We start from the raw sequence: 16,266 nt of genomic DNA, 5'->3' as shown, positions 1-16,266 counted from the left end.
GCAGTTGAATTTCCTGTCCTGAACACAGGCACGGCTTGGCCTTTGTCCCAGCTCGATGCTATCACTCTGAACACCAGCCAACTTACAGTCTTAAAAACCACTTCCTCTCACTTCTTTTCAAAAGGATCTCTAAAACTCTGTTGAAAGTACTTCACAGAATTATTGCTATGTCTCTATACAATTTCTAGTAAAGTGAAGGCAAAATCTATAATATGGTTTAAAATTTTTTTAATTAAAAGAAAGGTTTCTGGGGCTTCCCTGGTGGCGCAGTGGTTGAGAGTCTGCCTGCCGATGCAGGGCACATGGGTTCGTGCCCCGATCCGGGAGGATCCCACGTGCCGCGGAGCGGCTGGGCCCGTGGGCCATGGCCGCTGGGCCTGCGCGTCTGGAGCCTGTGCTCCGCAGCGGGAGAGGCCACAACACTGAGAGGACCGCGTACCGCAAAAAAAAAAAAAAGAAAGGTTTCTGATAGTACAAAGACCCGGGGTCTATGCAAAATAGGAGGGGATGGGGGCTGGAATTCACCTAGTGAATGCATGCTATAGCTTTTTAAAAATTCATTCAGTTTCAGCAGAAAATTAAAAAAGCATAATGTCAGAATTTTAAGTCAAGAACTGACAGAAAGATGGTCTTTCAAAAATCGAGAGCTTCAGTAAGCCTTCCACGATATTTACTAAAAATAAAAACAGAAGACTGCAACAATAAAAAAATCTTACACTGTTGAAGTAGAACACAAATTAAGCAAACCTGACTTTGGATAACTAATGATCTGCAGGTGGGTGAACGCGCGGATGCAAAGCCTGCAGGTACTGAGGGCCGACTGTGGTCATTGTACCATGCCATTTCATAGAAGGGACTTGAGCACCCGAGGATTTTGGTGTTTGGGGGGCTCCTGGAACTAATGCCCCAGGCATGCTGAGGGATAAGTGTACCCACATTTAAAATTTTTATTTAATAGCCAAATGAAAATTTCTGGTGCTTCTGTCATTTTCCAATTAAAGATTACCTAAATAACTGGTGACATTGTCAGACAACATGGTTGCAAAATAAACAAGAGTGATTCTGAGCTTGTCAAATACTTTGTTTTGAAAGGAAAAATTTATGCTTCCAACTGCTAAAACCAACTGATTAGTAAATCAGTATTTCTTGGCTTCCTAGAATTTAAAGACTTAAAGGTATATAAGAACTTCCACTCTGGCCAAGATAGAATAGGGACTGGAATTTATCCTGTCACTTGAAACAATGCCCCCTCACCCCCAAAATGTATAAAAGACAGTTTGCAAGTCGAAGACTATCGGGCAAGTGAAAGTAGTGATCCCCGAAGAGATGGAAACAAAGGAGGTTAGGGCTGTGACAGGGGCCAGCTGAGTGCCTTCAGAGAGATTCCTCGCAGCTGTGTAGGGGGGCGAGCCGAGGCGGAGCCTAGCGGACCTTTTGAGTTGAGGTAGGTGCAGCTGAGTGTGGGTGGGCAAGAAAGTAGCGTTCACAAGAGAGAAGACAACGAGAAGGGGTGGGCGGAGAGAAGACAACGAGAAGGGGTGGGCGGAGAGAAGAGAGAGAAAGCGGGAAGAGAGAAAGGACACTTTGGAGCTCTGCTGGAGGCTCTCTTTGAGTATTCAGCTGATCACTGAGCAGCACATGCATGTGCAGAAAATACCGGAGCCAGAGACCGAACCACTGGAAAAGATTAGAGGTCTTGGCGAACAGTGCGCACACAGAGCTCGTGGAAGTAGAAGGACCTGCGTCCGCCGGTCAGCTTGGAGAACCTCAAGATGCCCACAGGTCGAGTACCCAGAGGTGTCTTGCCGCAGTAGTGGAGAGCAATTAGCCCTAGATAAAGTACTGCTTCAGTCCCATTGAACAAATCTTAAGGCAAGATCCAAAAGGATCAAATTGTTTCCAGGTAACTGTGTCCCAGCACAAACCTCAAGAATATTAGAGTAATAAAAAAAATCCCCTGCCCAGCTATGTAAAAAAATGATTAGTGGTTTTTTAATAAGTTGGGTTTTTTTTTTTAACTCATTGCAGCAAAGGATAATGTACATGGTGGGGAACCATGGGGCCCCTCAGAAAGTGTTAGGAACGACTTAGGGGACGTGGGAGGGCTGTCGAAGCAGGGCTTTGTTTTGGTTTAGATGTTCTCAGGAAGGGGGGTAATTCTATGATTAAGCATCTTAATAAGGAGAGAAGAGCAGACCAAGCCTAAGGCTGTAACTGGTAAAGAAACAGCTGTCACTCATATCAGTCAGGCTATGAAGGTGTTTTGTCATTTTTGTGGCTATGACAGTGTTCATGTTTTGCCTGTGTTCAAACATGATTGTTGCGTCAGCTTGTTTTTGTCTTCATCCATCATAGTCTCAGGAGTGGTCTTGGCTGATGGCTGATGGTGATGTTCCATGAAATTGTTTATGTTTCATACTTTTTTTTTTTTTTTTTTTTTTTTGCAGTACGCGGGCCTCTCACTGTTGTGGACTCTCCCGTTGCGGAGCACAGGCTCCGGACGCACAGGCTCAGCGGCCATGGCTCACGGGCCCAGCTGCTCCGCAGCATGTGGGATCTTCCCGGACCGGGGCACGAACCCGTGTTCCCTACATCGGCAGGCGGACTCCCAACCACTGCGCCACCAGGGAAGCCCCGAAATTGTTTATGTTTGACGGGAGAACACCAAGGCTGCTGTGAGTGCCAGTTCATCTCTCGGATGTCAGGGACTGCTTTTCTCTTTCTCTTTATGCTCAGCAGGACTTGGACTCAGGTTTTATCTCCCTTGGTTCTGTGAGGCTATCAAAAGCTTAGCTCAGCTCCTCGGTTTCTTTTTCCAAACCTGCATACACCCCGGGTGCAAAAAAGCATCCTTAAATACCTCTTGGATTTCCATTCTCCCTTGAGTCTTGGCTTGGTAATTCTTTGTCTTTGATGCTTTAAAGAAGATGTTTTCATATTTTGTCAGTGTTTATTGTTGTCTTGAGTAGAGGGAGGTTGGTCCAGTTACATAGCGATCCATTACTGCAAGTGGAAACACCCTCCCCATGCCCTGGCCCCTCCCCATAGACTTCCCTAAGCCTCAGAAAGGATCTTACTAGAACTTTTGCCGGGTCACCATCCTTATTTACCAAAACTGTTTTAGTCTCGCTAGATGTCTGATCACTATGCAGTAGCTCCACAAAATTAATGGTCAGAAGATTAAGTAGTTTTCCTCCCACTCACGTCTAGTCTTTCCTATCTCAACACTCATTGCCTCCTTCAGCTCTCTCCCTGAACTATCCAGAGAATCATCTAACCGTGTTCTTTATATGCAATTTTAACTACAAACACCCTGTGCCTGGTCCTTCTTCCAGCTGGATTGCTGCTCCTGCAACCTTCTTTTATGGAAATTCTTTTTTTTTTAAACATCTTTATTGGAGTATAATTGCTTTACAATGTTGTGTTAGTTTCTGCTGTATAACAAAGTGAATCAGCTATAACTATACATGTATCCCCATATCCCCTCCCACTTGCGTCTTCCTCCCACCCTCCCTATCCTACCCCTCTAGGTGGTCACAAAGCAACTCCCTGTGCGATGCAGCTGCTTCCCATTAGCTAGCTATTTTACACTTGGTAGTGTATGTATGTCAATGCAACTCTCACTTCGTGCAGGCTTTCCCTTCCCCCTCCCCGTGTCCTCAGGTCCATTCTCTACGACTGTGCATTTATTCCTGTCCTGCCCCTAGGTTCTTCAGAATCTTTTTTTTTTTTTTTTAGGATTCCATATATATATGTGTTAGCACACGGTATTTGTTTTTCTATTTCTGACTTACTTCACTCTGTATGACAGACTCTAGGTCCATCCACCTCACTACAAATAACTCAGTTTCATTTCCTTTTATGGCTGAGTAACATTCCATTGTATATAGGTGCCACATCTTCTTTATCCATTCATCTGCCGATGGACACTTAGGTTGCTTCCATGTCCCGGCTATTGTAAATAGAGTTGCAATGAATATTGTGGTACATAACTCTTTTTGAATTTTGGTTTTCTCAGGGTATATGCCCAGTAGTGGGATTGCTGGGTCGTATGGTAGTTCTATTTTTAGTTTTTTAAGGAACCTCCATACTGTTCTCCATAGTGGCTGTATCAATTTACATTGCCACCAGCAGTGCAAGAGGGTTCCCTTTTCTCCACACCCTCTCCAGCATTTATTGTTTGTAGATTTTTTGATGATGGCCATTCTGAATGGTGTGAGGTGATATCTCATTGTATTTTTGATTTGCATTTCTCTAATGATTAGTGATGCTGAGCATCCTTTCATGTGTTTGTTGGCAGTCTGTATATCTTCTTTGGAGAAATGTCTATTTAGGTCTTCTGCCCATTTTTGGATTGGGTTGTTTGTTTCTTTAATATTGAGCTGCAGGAGCTGTTTATATATTTTGGAGATTAATCCTTTGTCCATTGATTCGTTTGCAAATATTTTCTCCCATTCTGAGGGTTGTCTTTTCATCTTGTTTGCGGTTTCCATTGCTGTACAAAAGCTTTTAAGTTTAATTAGGTCCCATTTGTTTATTTTTGTTTTTATTTCCATTTCTCTAGGAGGTGGGTCAAAAAGGACCTTGCTGTGATTTATGTCATAAAGTGTTCTGCCTATGTTTTCCTCTAAGAGTTTTATAGTGTCTGGCGTTACATTTAGGTCTTCTATCCATTTTGAGTTTATTTTTGTGTATGGTGTTAGGGAGTGTTCTAATTTCATTCTTTTACATGTAGCTATCCAGTTTATCCAGCACCACTTACTGAAGAGGCTGTCTTTTCTCCATTGTATATTCTTGACTCCTTTATCAAAGATAAGGTAACCATATGTGCTTGGGTTTATCTCTGGGCTTTCTATCCTGTTCCATTGATCTATATTTCTGTTTTTGTGCCAGTACCATACTGCCTTGATTTCTGTAGATTTGTAATATAGTCTGAAGTCAGGGAGCCTGATTCCTCCAGCTCCGTTTTTCTTTCTCAAGATTGCTTTGGCTTTTCTGGATCTTTTGTGTTTCTATACAAATTGTGAAATTGTTTGTTCTATTTCTGTGAAAAATGCCAGTGGTAGTTTGATAGGGATTGCACTGAATCTATAGATTGCTTTGGGTAGTATAGTCATTTTTGCAATGTTCATTCTTCCAATCCAAGAATATGGTATATCTCTCCATCTGTTTGTATCATCTTTAATTTCTTTCATCAATGTCTTATAGTTTTCTCCATACAGGTTTGCTCTCTCCTTAGGTTTATTTCTAGGTATTTTATTCTTTTTGTTGCAATGGTAAATGGGAGTGTTTCCTCAATTTCTGTTTCAGATTTTTCATCATTAGTGTATAGGAATGCAAGAGATTTCTGTGCATTAATTTTGTATCCTGCTACTTTACCAGATTCATTCATTAACTCTAGTAGTTTTCTGGTGGCATCTTTAGGATTCTGGATAGTATCATGTCATGTGCAAACAGTGACAGCTTTACTTCTTTTCCTATTTGGATTCTTTTATTTTTCCTTTCTGATTCCTGTGGCTAAAACTTCCAAAACTGTGTTGAATAGGAGTGGTAAGAGTGGGCAACCTTGACTTGTTCCTGATCTTAGAGGAAATGGTTTCAGTTTTTCAGCACTGAGAATGATGTTGGCTCTGGGTTTGTCATATATGGCCTTTATTATGTTGAAGTAGGTTCCCTCTATGCCTACTTTCTGGAGAGTTTTTATCATAAATATGTGTTGAATTTTGTCAGAAGCTTTTTCTGCATCTACTGAGATGATCATATGGTTTTTATTGTTCAATTTGTTAATATGGTGTATCACATTGATTGATTTGCGTATATTGAAGAATCCTTGCATTCCTGGGATAAACCCCACTTGATCATGGTGTATGATCCTTTTAAAGTGCTATTGGTTTCTGTTTGCTGGTATTTTGTTGAGGATTTTTGCATCTATGTTTATCAGTGATATTGGCCTGTAGTTTTTCTTCTTTGTGACATTTTTCTGGTTTTGGTATCAGGGTGATGGTGGCCTCATAGAATGAGTTTGGGACTGTTCCTCCCTCTGCGGTATTTTGGAAGAGTTTGAGAAGGACAGATGTTAGCTCTTCTCTAAATGTTTGATAGAATTTGCCTGTGAAGCCACCTAGTCCTGGGCTTTTGTTTGTTGGGAGATTTTAAATCACAGTTTCAATGTCAGTGCTTGTGATTGGTCTGTTTGTATTTTCTCTTTCCTCCTGGTTCAGTCTCAGAAGGTTGTGCTTTCCTAAGAATTTGTCCATTTCTTCCAGGTTGTCCATTTTATTGGCATATAGTCACTTGTAGTAATCTCTCATCATCCTTTGTATTTCTGCAGTGTCAGTTGTTACTTTTCCTTTTCCATTTCTAATTCTGTTGATTTGAGTCTTCTCCCTTTTTTTCTTGATGAGTCTGGCCAATGGTTTATCAATTTTGTTTATCTTCTCAAAGAACCACCTTTAAGTTTCATTGATCTTTGCAGTTGTTTCCTCTGTTTCTTTTTCATGTATTTCTGAACTGATGTTTATGATTTCTTTCCTTCTGGTAACCTTGGGGGTTTTTTGTTCTTCCTCTAATTGCTTTAACTGTAAGGTTAGGTTGTTTATTTGAGTTGTTTCTTGTTTCTTGAGGTAAGATTGTATTGCTGTAATCTTCCCTCTTAGAACTGCTTTTACTGTATCCCATAAGATTTGGGTTGTCATGTTTTCATTGTCATTTTTTCTAGGTATTTTTTGATTTCCTCTTTGATTTCTTCACTGATCTCTTGGTTATTTAGTAGTGTATTTTTTAGCCTCCATATGTTTGTAATTTTTACAGTTTTTTTCCTGTAATAGATATCTAGTTTCATAACGTTGTGGTGAGAAAAGATACTTGATATGATTTCAATTTTCTTAAGTTTACCAAGGCTTGACTGTGACCCAAGATATGGTCTATCCTGGAGAATGTTCCATGAGCACTTGAGAAAAATGTGTATTCTGTTGTTTTTGGATGGAATGTCCTATAAATATCAAGTAAGTCCATCTTGTTTAATGTATCATTTAAAGCTTGTGTTTCCTTATTTATTTTCATTTTTGATGATCTGTCCATTGGTGAAAGTGGGGTGTTAAAGTCCCCTACGATGAATGTGTTACTGTTGATTTCCCCTTTTATGTCTGTTAGCATTTGCCTTATGTATTGAGGTGCTCCTATGTTGGGTGCATAAATATTTACAATTGTTATATCTTCTTCTTGGATTGATCCCTTGATCACTATGTAGTGTCCTTCTTTGTCTCTTGTAATAGTCTTTATTTTAAAGTCTATTTTGTCTCATATAAGCATGGCTACTCCAGCTTTCTTTTGATTTCCATTTGCATGGAATATCTTTTTCCATCCCCTCACTTTCAGTCTGTATGTGTCCCTAGGTCTGAAGTGGGTCTCTTGTAGACAGCATATATACAGGTCTTGTTTTTGTATCCATTCAGCCAGTCTATGTCTTTTGGTTGGAGCATTTAATCCATTTACATTTAAGGGGATTATTGATATGTATGTTCCTGTTACCATTTTCTTAATTGTTTTGGGTTTGTTTTTGTAGGTGTTTTCCTTCTCTTGTGTTTCCTGCCTAGAAAAGTTCCCTTAGTATTTGTTGTAAAGCTGGTTTGGTGGTGCTGAATTCTCTTAACTTTTGCTTGTCTGTAAATGTTTTAATTTCTCCGTTGAATCTGAATGATATCCTTGTTGGTAGAGTAATCTTTGTAGGTTTTTCCTTTTCATCACTTTAAATATGTCTTGCCACTCCCTTCTGGCTTGCAGAATTTCTGCTGAAAGATCAGCTGTTAACCTTACGGGGATTCTCTCGTATGTTATTTGTTATTTTTCCCTTGCTGCTTTTAATATATTTTCTTTGTATTTAATTTTTGATAGTTTGATTAATATGTGTCTTGGTGTGTTTCTCCTTGGATTTATCCTGTATGGGACTCTCTGCCCTTCCTGGACTTGATTGACTGTTTCCTTTCCCATATTAGGGAAGTTTTCAACTATAATCTCTTCAAATATTTTCTCAGACCCTTTCTTTTTCTCTACCTCTTCTGAGATGCCTGTAATTCGAATGTTGGTGCATTTAATGTTGTCCCAGAAGTCTCTGAGACTGTCCTCAATTCTTTTCATTCTTTTTTCTTTATTCTGCTCTGCAGTAGTTATTTCTCCTATTTTATCTTCCAGGTCATTTATCCGTTCTTCTGCCTCCGTTATTTTGCTATTGATTCCTTCTAGAGAATTTTTAATTTCATTTAATGTGTTGTTCATCATCGTTTCTTTGCTCTTTAGTTCTTCTAGGTCCTTTTAAATGGTTTCTTTTATTTTATCCATTCTGTTTCCAAGATTTTGGATCGTCTTTACTATCATTACTCTGAATTCTTTTTCAGGTAGACTGCCTCTTTCCTCTTCATTTGTTAGGTCTGATGGGTTTTTACCTTGCTCCTTCATCTGCAGCATATTTTTCTGTTTTCTCATTTTGTTTAACTCACTGTGTTTGGGGTCTCCTTTTCTCAGGCTTCAGGTTCGTAGTTCACATTGTTTTTGGTTCTGCCCCCCGTGGGTGAGGTTGGTTCAGTGGCTTGTTCAGTAGGCTTCCTGGTGGAGGGTACTGGTGCCTGTGTTCAGGTTAGTGGGGCTGGATCTTGTTTTTCTGGTGGGCAGGGCTGCATCTGGTGGTGTGTTTTGGGGTGTCTGCAACCTTATTATGATTTTAGGCAACCTCTCTGCTAATGGGTGGGATTGTGTTCCCATCTTGCTAGTTGTTTGGCATGAGGCGTCCAGCACTGGAGCTTGCTGGTTGTTGGGTGGAGCTGGGTCTTAGCATTGAGACAAAGATCTCTTGGAGAGCTCTCACCGATTGATATTACATGGGGCTGGGAGGTCTCTGGTGCACCAATGTCCTGAATTCAGGCCTGATACCAGGTTGGGGCACCAAGACCCTGTGAGCCACACAGCTCAGAAGAAAAGGGAGAAAAAAAGAAAGAATAAAAAGTGTTTTAATTAATACATTTTAAAAATTATTCATAATAATAATAAAAGAAGAGAGCAACCAAACCAATAAACAAATTAAGCAATGATAACAAGCACTAAAAACTAAACTAAGATAAACATAAAAATCAGAAACAAATCAGTTGCAGTCAGCAAACTCAAGCCTACAGTTGCTCCCAAAGTCCACCTCCTCAATTTTGGGATCTTTCAATGTCTGTTCAGGTATTCCACAGATGCAGGGTACATCAAGTTGATTGTGGGGATTTAATCCGCTGCTCCTGAGGCTGCTGGGAGAGATTTCCCTTTCTCTTCTTTGTTCTCATAGCTCCTGGGGTTCAGCTTTGTTTTTGGCCCCACCTCTGTGTGTAGGTTGCCCTCAGGCATCTGTTCCTGCCCAGACAGGACAGGGATAAAGCAATGGCTGATTAAGGGACTCCTGCTCATTCAGGCCGTGGGGAGGGAGGGGTACGCTAGTCACAATTGGAATGTGGGGCAAGCCTGCAGCGGAAGAGGCCGGCGTGTTGTTGCAACAGCCTGAGGCACACCGTGTGTTCTCCCCAGGGAACTTGTCCCTGGATCATGGTACCCTGGCAGTGGCATGCTGCACAGGCTCCCAGGGGCCTGTGGATAGTGACCAGTGTTTGCATATAGGGTTCTTGGTGGCTGCAGCAGCAGTGTTGCTGTTTCATGCCCGTTTCTGGTGTCCACGCTGATAGCCGCCGCTCACACCCATCTCTGGGGCTTGTTTAGGCAGTGCTCTGAATCCCCTCTCCTTGGACATCCCAAAACAATGGTCTCTTGCCTCTTAGGCAGGTCCAGACATTTTCCCGGACTCCCTCCCGGCTAGCTGTGGTGCACTAACCCCTTCAGGCTGTGTTCACGCAGCCAACCCCAGTCCTTTCCCTGGGATCTGACCTCCGAGGCCAGAGTCTCAGCTCCCAGCCCCCGCCCGTCCCGGCGGGTGAGCAGACAAGCCTCTCAGGCTGGTAAGTGCTGGTCGGCACTGATCCTCTGTGCGGGACTCTCTCCGCTTTGCCCTCTGCACCCCTGCTGCATCATTCTCCTTCATGGCTCCAAAGCTTCCCCCACACCCACCCCCCCCATCTCTGCCAGTGAAGGGGCTTCCTAGTGTGTGGAAACTTTTCCTCCTTCACAGCTCCCTCCCAGAGGTGCAGGTCCCATTCCTATTCTTTTGTCTCTGTTTTTTCTTTTTCCTTTTGCCCTACCCAAGTACGTGGGGAGTTTCTCACCTTTTGGGAAGTCTGACGTCTTTTGCCATAATTCAGTGGGTGTTCTGTAGGAGTTGTTCCATGTGTAGATGTATTTGTGGGGAGGAAGGTGATCCCCACATCTTACTCCTCTGCCATCTTGAAGGTTCCTCCTATGGAAATTCTTGATCTACCTGTTACCCTCTAGTTAATTTGTAAACTATGTAAAAGTGGGAGGGCTCATGTTTATGCTTTTGAAATTATGTTAAGTAAGTTAATTCTCAGTTTTATCTAAGAGGAATTAGAGGCTTTCTCTTTCCACCCCTGTACCTTGTTTATACCTCCCTGAAGCCAATAATTGGTATAAAAGTAGTCAGTGTAGAGATTGATGAGTCTATTTTTTGAAATAAAAAATTATCAACTAGAGAAGTCTTGGGTTACAGTGTTAAGGCCATTTATGTGCACTTTAATACTTAGCTCTCTGAACTTTATTGAACTTAGCAAAATAGACTTGTCACCTTACTCTCAGAGCAAAGCAGCTTTTGAGTAACCCTAAATTTAAATTCCACATCAATGTCATTTAGTAGCTAACCAACAAATTCTCCTGAGAGGAGAGCAAAAGCAGTGGTAGCTTCATCTAGTGGTGACAAGTGTAACTGCAGAGAATCATTTTTCATAGTGCTTGCTAACGCCTCATGCAAACATACATACTGTGGTAAATAACACAATCCAAAAAACAATTAGACACGTTCACCTAATGTACAACCCAGACCTAAGATAATCAGATTTACAGGCTTGGATTTCTGATTTGTGAAGTTGAGGACTAGGGATCAGAACTTATACAAGTCTACTACTAAATATAATTTGGATACTTGAATAACTATGCTTTGGGAGTATAGTTTTCTTTATATCAGCGGGGACATTAGCAATGAAGGAATTGTACCTCCCTTCAAACCTGTCCTGGCTGGGTGCTTTAGTCACATTTTTCAAATAGAAAAGTTTTTACAAGATGCAGATCGTGAGCGATTTTCCTGTGTCTGCAAGAATATTCAGAGACCTCTTCCTTTATTTGGATAAGAATTTCACTCCTTTTGGAGATATAAGGAGGATTGAAGGGGTCACATATCAGTTTAAGGCAAGAGAACCCAGCATTATCTCAGGGACCACACCCTCGTCACACCATTTGTACCTGTTAATTATTGACTAAAAGACCATAGAAAGAGTTCTGGAAAGAGAGAGCACAAAAGGTGAAATACTTAAATAAATTGTTAGCTTTAATCCAGGATTTTTTTCTTCCAGAGGGAAATATACTTTTTATTTTTAGCTCCACATAGGTTTTTTTGGTATTAAAAATATTTGCTACAGAAAAAATACTTACCTTTTTTCCTCCTTTTTCTCCTTCTTGTGTTAATTTAAAAAAATTTTTTTTTAAATTGTGCAACCAGGTTGATTAAATGGACACAAGTCAATGGAAGTTGAGAGGGAACACTTTCCTGCCCCTTCTCCCCGCATTGCCTTCAATAATGTTGTGTTCTTTCTCTTCATTTTTTTCACCTCCTGTTTTTCTCTGGATCTTTTCTAGGATCAATGGTAGAGGCAGGTGACTAGAAGGAAAGGGGAAAAATAATTTTGCTTCTCAGGATACTGCTTACCCAGCTCTCTCTTGGTCCTTGAAGCTCTCCATGTGTGAAATACTTACATATGTTTTCTCTCATGTGGATTTGTTCTTAATGTTTTTAGTTCTCTGATCAGTTCCCAAATGTCCTTCCAGTCACTTGGTTAGATTTCCATATATCTATCGATAAGATTATCACTGAACACACACATGGTTCTATGAATTGGACCTCTGATAAGAAAAATTTTAAAGTTTTAACCTACACCTAAGTAAGTCACTTTGAAAAGAATAGTATTGTTCCCTTGCTCAATCTATTAAATCTTTCCAGTGTTCTAAGGAAGTTACTACTGAACTTGCATCTTTAAGAGACTCAAATCTAAACAATCAGATATAATACAGTTGACTCAAAAGCAGAATTCCTTTTCAATGCATTGTATCCCTCCAAGGGTTTATATAAGTCTCTTTTATAATTAATTGACTTAACATTTTGCTTTACAATTATATTTTGTGAAAAATAACCTTAAACGCTGAAGTATGACTTCTGTTTATCATTTGATAGAACATTTCCATGCAATTTGTACCAACTTGATGCATACAAAAAGTAGCAAAGTAACCCGGAAACTTTACTACTATCATCTTTTTTGTACTGAGAAACATGTCATTTTCAATGTACATTCATTTTCCTTGAAGTGCTGAGAACACTGAGTGTTACTTTGAGAGAAGAAGGAAGCACTTGTTTGCTAATCTAAGGGAAAACAAAAAGACGCACGGGTTGACATATTTGGCATAAGTTAAATAATGTTTAGCTTAGTTACCATATTAATAGGGCAATCATATTGCTTTGGAAGGTAACAGTGTCAAATAACCACCAAACCTTACTTAAATACAGGTGAGGGTGGCAACATTATTTATTTAACAGACATTTATTGTGTATACGTTTTGGCAAAGTGCCATATTAGGTACAGCCAGAGAGTGAAACAGTTCTTGTCCCTGTTTGAAGTGTCTGTGTACATGTGAATGTGAACATGTGTTTGAACGCTTTCACCTTTTAAAAAATCCCAACAATATGTGCACATGATAAGAAATCAAGTAGCAGAAAAGTCACAATGAAAAGCAGCAGAAGCTTTCCCTACTCCTTCCTCCTTCGAGTCACACTTCCCAGCAGCGACCAGTTGTAAGCTTTTCTGTTTTATTTTCTGATGTTTTTTTACCCTAATTCTAAATAGCATTTTGGACCACTGCATCTTATAATGGTGTCTATTGACTCCCTGGTTTGAAATATGAAGATTTAGTTCATTTCTACTTTCCTCAATTTCCCCTCCTACTCCAAGTTTTTTTTACCACTTCTATTTTAGTTCTCCTTTTACCTTGATATCCTTATGCAATACATGTAAACCTTGTTTTCTGATTCCATCAACTTTAGATAGTATCTTTTTGTGCTTGAATATGTAAGATAATAATGACTGAAATTTATTGGGTATTTACTATGTGCCAGACACTGTTCTAAGCATTTTACATGGATTATCTTATTTACTCCTTATAGCAACTCTATCAGGTATCATTCCTAAATTATGAGAAAAGTAAAGGATGACTTGCCCCAGGTCACAAGGGTAGTAAGGTGGCAGAGGGACCAGGCAGGCTGAATCCAGACCCACAAAGCTCCACTGTTTCCCATATGAGGGTATTATCTTCCCACCTTCTCTTCTCCCCACTTCCATTCCCATCTTCTACCAAGCAGATATTCACTTTTACAGTGTTAAGATAATATTTATAACCTGTCATATAATCATATTTAAATATTCAGCTGTTTTCCTTATAGGTCAGCTCTAAAGGTTGAAAATCAGTAAGTACAATTATATATTGTGATTATGTAAATACCATTCCCAGCAGAACCAAGAACTGTGCCAGGGTTACATTTTCTTCTCAATCTCTTGAAATATTTGAAGTCCTTCCTTCATTCATTTCTTCATTTATATGCTGAGGAAACATTTTTGAAAGCTTACTAAGTTTTGGGATTTGGAGAAAGGAGGTAGAGATGAATACAGTAAGAAATACAGTGTTGTCCAGCCCCATGCCTCTGCCCTTAGGGATTTATGTATAGAATTTATAGTATACCTGGGGTCAAAGAAGGCTTTGAGGAGAAGAGGGAGTATAAACTGGACCTTAAAGGATGATGAGAATTTGAAAAGGGGAATGATACAAAATGAGCAAAGTGATAGGAAAAATAAATCCCATCTCTAAGAGATGAGATTGCTAAGTTGCCTTCTTCGTGTAAGTGGTTTGCACTAGACAAGTGTGTCGACGAAAATTCAATTAACAATCAAGCTAAGAAGAAAAAAAAATTTTATTCAAGCCAAATTGAGGATTATAACCTGGGGACAAAGTCTCATAAGCTCTGAGAATGCTTCGACTGGTCAGAAGGTAGAGATGCAGTTTTACACATTTTTGGGACAAAGAATTATGAATTATATTGACAGGTTAACATGATACATAAAGTTCATCAGAGATGTTTTGGTCAGGTATGCACATAGAGTGAGCCGTTAGGTCAATGCGACCCCTGTACAGGATGAAAAAGTAATATTAATCTTAAAAATAACAACTCTGGCATCAGGAAAAAGGGACCATTTTTCTCCAAGTTTGATTATATCTTCCTGCCTTAAGGAGGTCTGGTTAATATACAGTGCGGATGCACATAGTGTGTTGAAAAAGGCCCATCACAAATGGGGGCATGTGTGTTTCAATTCTGACTTAGTTTGATTGTCCTGCCATAGAGAAATGTATGATTTTTCCTCATTATTCCCCCCCTTTGGAGCATAAATCTTTCAATAGAAAGCGTTACGTGACCAAACATTTGGTCCCTTGCTGACAGGGTGGTTTCTCACCTGCCCTGAATCCATGATGTTCCTCTAAGCTGGGACTTAACAGCCCAGTTTTTTCTTTCTTTTTCTGGGGGTTATACTAGTAGAATGCTTGGCAAGGACTGGATTGTCAATTCTAGGATGTCCAGTAGGACTTATGCCAGTTTCATCCTATATGTGCATTGTGTGTGTCCATTATCTTAAATACAACTATAGATATGATCAATAGTTTCAAATCGTTTAAGCACTATTATTTTAGTTGGAGTTTTGAACATACATTGAAAAGCACAGGGATTATTACTCTATAAATAATGTAAAACACAATCAATATAGCCAACAACAACAATAGTAAAATCATGAACAGAGATTAAACCATAAATGCCAGCACTAAATTATTTACCTGAGATTTCGTTTAGATTAGGAAGGGGATCCTTCAATACAGAGATTTGATTTTTCGTGTGTCATTAGATGAGCCATATTAGAGGGCTCATCTGATACGAAAATGCAACATTCAGTTTGGATTAGAGCATAAATTCCCCGTCGTAAAGCTGCTTTAAAATTAAGAGCCATTCAGTTATGTGATATTGTTTCCCTCATCATAGAACTTTAGAACTGAGTAAAATTAATCGAATGTAGTAAACAAGCAGAGAAGGATATGTTGATGGGGAAACACTTTGTAGATTGTGCACTTGATCAATCATCTCAGTCTGCTGTACAATCATTGTACACCAATGCTTTTGGTAGTAAAGTTGAAGCAAGCGGTGATACATGCCATGTGTAACTTGATAGCTAGGAAAAGAATAATGATACATATTATGAAAATAATAATCATTTCTAAAGCAGAGCAGAAAAGGTTGCCTAGTTCTGAAGGGAGCCAAATAAACAGATCATTTAAAGGGTCAGTCTTTCTTACATCTTGTAACCATTTTGCGTTTTGGAAAATTTTTTCTAAGAGCATCTCAACTTCTCCAGAGTTGTTGATATAAGTGCAACGAACAGTGTGAGCAATAGTAAAAACACCCCCTTTTTTTGCCATTAGAAAATCTAAGGCGATTTTGCTACCTAATGCTAGTTGGGCTAAGGGATTTAGGGATGTCTGTTGTGCTGCAATGCTTTTTGCAGTCTCTTTAGTCATTTGACCAATGGTGGCTGGTAGATTTCTGTGCCTATCCCAGTTTACATATACTCCTGCACTAGCAACAAATATTCCCCAAAGATTTTGCCACCAGGTATCTTGGTATCCTGCTAGTATGGATGGATCTCTTGACTTTATTGAGAAGAGAATGGAGGTCCATCTGTCTCTTGGTATATACACAGTGGGGTAACATAACATCCCAGTAAGCATAAACTTTCTACCTGCTAGCTGTTAAGATATTTATATGCCCATCCTTGGGAAGGTGGGTCAATTCCAATATCACATATGGAGACAAAACCTGGGGGAGCACAAATGATTCCTCTCAGAGTGCTCTCATTGATAGCTTCATCAACTGGGAGTTTTGTTAACACAGATTAAATCATGGGTCACTTTTTTTGCAAGCTTTCCGAAATCTATTTGTAGGATATTGGATGTGGGAGAGTTGCTGGCATAAGT

This window comes from Grampus griseus (assembly GCF_964374135.1).
Source record: "Grampus griseus genome assembly, chromosome: 3".
In the NCBI taxonomy this organism is placed as follows: Eukaryota; Metazoa; Chordata; class Mammalia; order Artiodactyla; family Delphinidae; genus Grampus; species Grampus griseus.
Note: the sequence above shows the minus strand (reverse complement) of the source record.